The sequence below is a fragment of the Arachis duranensis genome, chromosome 4 (assembly GCF_000817695.3).
Source record: "Arachis duranensis cultivar V14167 chromosome 4, aradu.V14167.gnm2.J7QH, whole genome shotgun sequence".
NCBI classification, from domain to species: Eukaryota; Viridiplantae; Streptophyta; class Magnoliopsida; order Fabales; family Fabaceae; genus Arachis; species Arachis duranensis.
The window spans coordinates 121,932,050-121,939,563 of record NC_029775.3 but is presented as its reverse complement, the minus strand read 5'-3'; positions in this window follow the sequence as shown (position 1 = coordinate 121,939,563).

Sequence of the window (7,514 nt, the reverse complement as noted above, 5' to 3'; positions counted from 1 at the left end):
TTGTGCCAGTTCCGGCGTTTAACGCCGGACAGTTTTGAGCTGATTTAGAACGCCGGTTTAGGCCATCAAATCTCGAGCAAAGTATGGACTATTATACATTTCTGGAAAGCCCAGGATGTCTACTTTCCAACGCCGTTGAGAGCGCGCCAATTGAGCTTATGTAGCTCCAGAAAATCCACTTCGAGTGCAGGGAGGTCAGAATCCAACAGCATCTGCAGTCCTTTTCAGTCTCTGAATCAAATTTTTGCTCAAGTCCCTTAATTTCAGCCAGAAAATACCTGAAATCACAGAAAAAACACACAAACTCATAGTAAAGTCCAGAAAAGTGAATTTTAACTAAAAACTAATAAAAATATACTAAAAACTAACTAAAACATACTAAAAACATACTAAAAACAATGCCAAAAAGCGTACAAATTATCCGCTCATCAATGGCGCACATGGGAGCGGCCTTATCCCGGACTGCTCAGGATGTTTTGGTTCATGCGACGAAGGCTTTTATGGAGGAGGCCAAGTCGGAGTATGATAGGATCAAAGGTTTGAAGGAGGAACTTGAGGTAAAGGTGGCAAAGCTGGAGAAAGATTTGGAAAAGGAGAAGACTCGGGCTACTGATGTCGTGGCTTCTACAACTTTGGCCGAGGAGATGGCGCAAAAACATAAGGAGAGCTATGTCCAGACTTATGGTGAGTTGATGGAGGTCAGGGAGAGGTTGGAATCTGTTCAAGCTGATTATACCGAGCTCCAAGGCCATCTCGTGGGTAGTGTGACTGCCGCCTATGAGAATTTGAAGGCTCAGGTTCGAGTTCTTGCTCCTGAGCTCGACCTGACTCTCTTCAGTTTGGACAATATTGTGGAGAATGGTATGATCGTCCCTGACCCATATGAAGATGATGACGATGTAGACCCTCCTCCTGCGCCATCAGCCAAAGCCTCTGTTTCCCCGACTTCTCCAACTCCTGCAGCTGAGGTCGGCCATCCCGAGTCGGATCCTGATGTTCAGATCCTGAATTGGCCGGATGGGACCATTGATGCTGTCCCACTCGCGACTCATCCTCCTTCGCCTCGAGATGCCGCCACTGGGGAATCTTTGAATCATTTGTAGTTTCTGTTTTGTTTTTGTATCTCTATGGCTCAGCCTGTGGGTCTTTGAACTCTAGTCTCTGTAGTTGTTTTGATTTTAACATTTTAGTTGCTTTTGTTAGCAACTTTATTTAGAAAAACAAATGCTTTTGAACTCTTGAGGTCGTCTTTCGGGTGGCCTTCTTGAGTCTTTATTATTAGTAGCTCTTGTTTCTTCCTAGTATGTTTGTTTGCAACTTTTTGGCACTTCTGGGAATCTTTAGAGTGTTGGAGTCTTGCTGTCCGACCTCTTTTGATTTCTTTTGTGTTTGTTTGTTTGCTACTTTGGCCGAAGTGACCTTTGAGGCTAGCTTCATTCGACTATTCTTTTTAGTATTCTCATGGAATACTTGTACATTGATTTTGGTGAGGTCGGGGCTTTTTGGATCGAGTTGTGTCCCTTCTAGCGCACGCCTTCTGTTGGTCGATTTCTTTTGTCGAACATTCTCGAGTTATTTTTAGTAATCCATTTTTAGTCGGACCTCGCCGGGTCTCTTTTTATGGGTTACTTTTTATAACTTTGTAGCTTTAATCGGCTTGGGCCGACTTTTTCAAGTCGGTCACCTTCCAAGTTATTTCTAGTAATCCAATTTTAGGGCTGGCCAGGCCTTTTTTCTATGGATTACTTTTTCATAACTTTTGTTGCTTTGATCAGTCCGGTCCGACTTCTTCATGTCGGTCCGTCCTAAGTTATTTTTAGCAATCCATTTTTTCTCAGACCTCGTCAGGCCTCTTTCTATGGATCACTTTTTATAACTTTTTGTCGTTTTGGTCGATTGGTCCGACTTCTTCATGTCGGTCCGTTCAAAGTTATTTTTAGTAATCCCATTTTATGGGTTACTTTTTATAACTTCTTGCATTAATTTGTTTTTACCGCTTTTTTATCTTTGCCGGTTTTGTAGAAATCGGACGGTGAGTTTAGTTCTCACTTGGCCGCCTTTGTCGGAGTCGAGCGGTGAATTTGATTTTTGCCTTGCCGACCTTTGTCGAAATTCGGACGATGAATTCGATTTTCATCGTGGTCGGGCGGTGAATTTGTTTTCACCTTGCCGACCTGTAGCTTCGTAATCGGGCGATGAATTTTTGCGTTCAGATTAATGCGTCTTGGTAGAGAGGCTTTGTAGAGAATCTGGAAAGTTTTATTCAAATAGAAAAATAGACATGTAGGCAAAAAATATATACGTGTGGGTGTTTACCCTTTTAAGTCAGGTAACTTTGTAGATCTTGGCTTGATGCCTTGTTAAAAAATCTTTTCAGGAAAAAGAGTGCATCTTGTCCTAAGATCTTTTTAGTACCTCCTAGCTATAATACCTTCTTAGGTTGCAGGCGTGCCATGACCTTGGTAGCTCTCTCCCCTCGAGTTCAGACACCCTATAGTAGCCTTTTCCTAGTACCTCCATGACTCGGTAGGGTCCTTTCCATTTAGCTGCTAGCTTTCCTTCTCCTGGTCGACCTGTTCCGATGTCATTTCGGATTAGGATGAGATCGTTGTTGGCAAAACTTCGCTGAACTACTTTCTGATTGTATCTTGAGGTCATTCGATGTTTTAAAGCTTCCTCCCTGATTCGAGCTCTCTCTCGAATTTTTGGAAGTAGGTCGAGCTCTTCCCTTTGATTTTGGGAGTTGACCTCTTCGTTGTAGTGGATCATCCTGGGGGATCCTTTCTCGATCTCTACTGGGATCATTGCCTCCATTCCATAAGCTAATTGAAAGGGTGATTCCCTTGTTGTGGAGTGTGGAGTTGTCCGATATGCCCATAGGACTTGTGGGAGCTCTTCAGCTCATGCTCCTTTTGCGTACTGTAGTCTCCGTTTTAGCCCGGCTAGTATGATTTTGTTGGTAGCTTCTGCTTGTCCATTAGCCTGGGGGTGTTCTACGGATGTGAATTAGTGTTTTATTTTCAAATCAGCTACCAACTTCCTGAAACCCGCATCTGTGAATTACGTTCCTCTCTGAGACCTCTCTCATACTTAATACACTTCCAGTCCTCATATTCTGCAAGATTTCCTTTGCATACCTTCGAAAATTGACCCAAGTCCTCGAATATCCGGGTGTACTCAGCCATTGTCATGCTTTTCTGCCTCAACTGCAGTAATTCCAACTCTTTGGCAGTGCAGCCGGATGGAGGAAAATACTTCTTGTAGAACTCAGTGCGGAAGTCAGCCCAAGTGATCGCAGTGCTTCCTTATTTCAACAACTAGCTCACTCCCTGCCACCAATGATATGCATTCCCCTTCAGCATGTAAGTGGCGAACTCCACTTGTTGTCCTTCAGGGACATGTTGCACTTGCAGAGCCCATTCTATGGCACGAAACCAATCATCTGCCCCGGTCGGGTTGATGGTTCCAGAGAATTTGGGCGGATTAACTTTAAGGAAATATGCTGAAGTCTTTAGCCTATCCCCTTTGGGTACGCTGTTTTCCAATACATTTCCATAACCATTCCCATTACGTTCCCCTGTTGTCATTCCATTCTTTCCACCGCTTTGTTGGTTGCAGCGACGGAATCGCATACAGCTGCAGCCATTGCATTCATAGATTCTAATAAGGCGGCTAGGTCAAATGCTGGCTCGGAACTAGGACTCGATTGATGAGGGCTACATCTATTTGCAGACATTGAGGTTTTATTAACACCAAACGATCAACGTTAAGGTGATCAATATTAACATATCCAGTTTAAGTGCTAACATTTCCAAAATGAATGCTCACAGACCTTCACGCAAAATGTGTCTCAGAGATACCCTAGCAGCATGAAAATACACAAGCAGAGCATGCAGTGAAGCATGGCCAGTCCATCTCCAGGCTCTATCAAGGACGAATTGCTCTGATACCATTTGTAACGATCTAGCTTCTAGCACGTCATGACCAATGCTAGCCGTCAGGAGTTACTACACAGCTTTCTCTAGAGACTCTAGACTTTATATTAAATATATACATATGAGCCTGTAGCGCTAGTCGAGATTGCGTGTCAGATATATAGATATAACAAAATAGATAATGGTTAAATAGATAATATATACATGATGCATAGAAAATATAGAAAACATAGTAATATCATACATATATGTCCGAAGACTCATTTAGTACATCATAATTCACACCAGATTACGTCGTTGCTTATTCATTAAAATATTTACAGACTCCATATTTATACTAACAGGCCTCGACTTACAAGAGTCACTCTAGTCTGGGACCCATTCTAACTTGTTTATATAGGTATTTAGAAAAACACCTAGCCCTCTAAAAGTCTATACAAAGCGAGGGCAAAGACAACTACTATCACTGCTACTATTATAACTACTACTGGTCATCAATCCCTGGTACCTAAAGAAACACGAAAGTAATGTGTGGAAGTAAGAGAATTCGCTCTGATCCTCTGGTAATGCTACTGCTGCTCGCTAGTCCCTAGGCTGGAAACTCAAAGAAGATCTCGTCAGCTTGCATCTGCGGAATGGGAAAGTAAGGGGTGAGAACCTAAGGTTTCCAGCAGGGTACTACACAGGAATCCTATGGGGTTCCACAGCCTAAGTCTAAGACTTCGCGCAGTTAGGTCGGTAAGTCACACAAACAAGTACAAGCACAAGTATATAGCATAATAGTAACCAAGCACAAAATACAAGAAGCAGAGATAAAATACAATCACATGTACAAGTAAGCAATCACAAACGTAGAGAATGCAGCAAATAAGTATGATGCATGTCTGGTCCTATGCAGGCCATGAGCTCATGCGTCGGTTGACTACCCGCAACCCGATGTTACCTAGGAACTAGTCCTAGATATGGTTTCACGATTGCGTCTGTTCTTGTATACGTGTCGATGTGGTTAAGCATACTACCAGTCCGTGACAACAGGCAATCGTCGCAAAGCTTGACGCCATAATATACGCACAAAGAGAAAACAACCTCTAGCACCTTGGGGTATACAGTTCTTTTTTCGCGGCACATCTCAATAAACTTTATTTCTAAGGGACTTCTCTGCCCTTCTTTTTAAATAAAACTTTTGTCCGGTCATTTCTTAAAATATCACAGCCTTGTCACATATTTTACCATTTTGTCCTTGAAATTTTTGTACATTTCAAAATTTACCCTTTTTGTATATAACTTCGTTTTTCTAGTTTTCTTTAGACTTTAAGTGACACTTTCACCACTAGTGTTATTACTTCACCATTTTACCCTCATACTTTTTTCTAATAGAACTTTCTTCTTCATTGAGTTAATTAACCATTTTTAATTTGACTTTATGCCTAAAATTACTAATAATATGCCCCTAAGTACTATAGTTTTACCGTTTAACCTGATTTAGCGTCAAAATATTACTGGGTTAATCCTAATATTTTTCTATGATCAAATTATTCATAATACTTTTAATTAATGCCAATTCTACCCTTAGGGACCTAAAAGATCATTTTATCTTTTATTAATTTATTTACTTATTCTAGTTATCACTTTTTACCATTTTACTTCTAATTTTTACTAAAACTTTTATTTAGGCCCGAAAATTTATTGTAATTAAAATTTGACCCAATTAATTCATATAATTAATAAGTTATCCCTAATGATACTAAGTTCAGAATTTTATTTATTTTTATTTAAATTACATTTTTAACTCTCTTTTTATCCAAAAATGACCATAACACCCTTTTTACTTTTACACTTTTGTTCCATAGGATTAAAATATATTTTATAACCTCTTTTTACCCTTATACACGTGAACTTCATAATCATTTAGTGGTTGAATTTTTAGGGGTACAATTTTTTATTTTTATCCACTTTTAGTAACTTTTAAGGCTTGAAACTTAAACCCCAAGTGCTCCAAATATTTTTAGTGGTTTCATAATATTTCTAGAGGTAAATAAGCTTCATATATCATTCAAATAATATTCCAGAATAGAGAAGCATCACTGAATTTTCAGAATTAAGAATCAAGCACAAAATCACAACAAAATGGCTCATATGGACACCGAAAACAAGCACAAATATAGTCTAACTAATCCTAACCCTTACCTCTTATATAATTCAGTTATTAAACCTTTCACACACTTTAAAACATGTACACAATGGCAGAAGCACAGCTAACGATGGTGCAATTTTGTTTTTGGCTGAAAGTGTCGCAAAAACGTCAAAATTCAACCACTTTAAGCTCGAAACTCCTTAACTCTTTAGGCGTGCTCCATGGGTACTTAAAGAGGAGTTCTCTATACATAAAGGAGAGTAAGGATTTATTATGGTTACTATTTATTTTTAAAAGAAAAAGAAAAGGTGAAAGAATAAGAGTTTACCTAGCCGAATTCGGTATAAACGCAAAGATTGGCGAAAATAGACAAGAGTTTGTGATTGTATGATTTGAGTCCTTTAAGAAAATTTGAAGAATAGTGTATGAATGGTGAGATAAAAGACTAAAAACTCAGGTAGTGTGTGCATAATTTTCTCTCTTTCTCTCTTAAGAATTTTGTCAAAAGAGTGTAAAAATGTGTAAAGTGATTTGTGAATTTTGTAACAAATGCTTTCTTAAATAAAAAATAAAAGTCTTAGTGAATTTATAATGGTAAAAGGGGCTGAAATTTTCGTGGTCAAGGGCTGAGCTTCAATGAATAAGGGGCGTGAAAACAAGGAAGCTTGGTCAGCGCTTACGTGTCGAGCTTATCTACGATTAACCGCAGTTAGTTACTTGAGGTTAAAAACACAGCAGAGAGGGATGAAAGGTTGAGATAGTCTCGTCCCAGAGGTTGAGAAGGAGATACAAGTTACTTGGATGCCAAGTAAGAAGATTTGGGGTTTCTAGGAGTCGTTTGCGGAATACTAGTCAAAAATTCGGTTCAGAGTAAATTTTACCGTGTGATAAAATAATTAATGATTACTATTTATTCTTAAAGGAGTAAATCATGAATGGATGGCTAATATAAATTGAGGCACATTTATTTGGGTATAAATTATTTTGACCATTGATTCTGAGGTTTTCAGTTACTAGAGTTTTTCTCGACGCACGCAAAACCGTCATTAAAAGTGAATTCCCGGCTCAAAAAGTCTCTAGTGAGAAAAATAAACCAATGATAAGCTAATATTTGTTATTTACTAGTCAAACTTGACTTAGGAGCATTAATTACCCTCATAAAGTCAATTTTGACTATATTATTGGCCTTTTTACTTTTCAATTTTTCATTCTTTTTTATTTTTCTTTCTTTTCTCTTTTTTTTTTAAATTTTTTTTTTACCATTGGGTCAATCTCACTATTTCTTATTGGGTCATGATTCAAAATTTTGCGAAATAAATTTTAAAATAGGCAGAAAAGTTTGTTTACCGAAAAACCGGGTTTTTACACTTGCAACGAAGTTATTTCCTCTAACCGAGAAGAAATTCTGAGCCGACGGGTTTTGCTACATCAATATGTGCTGATAA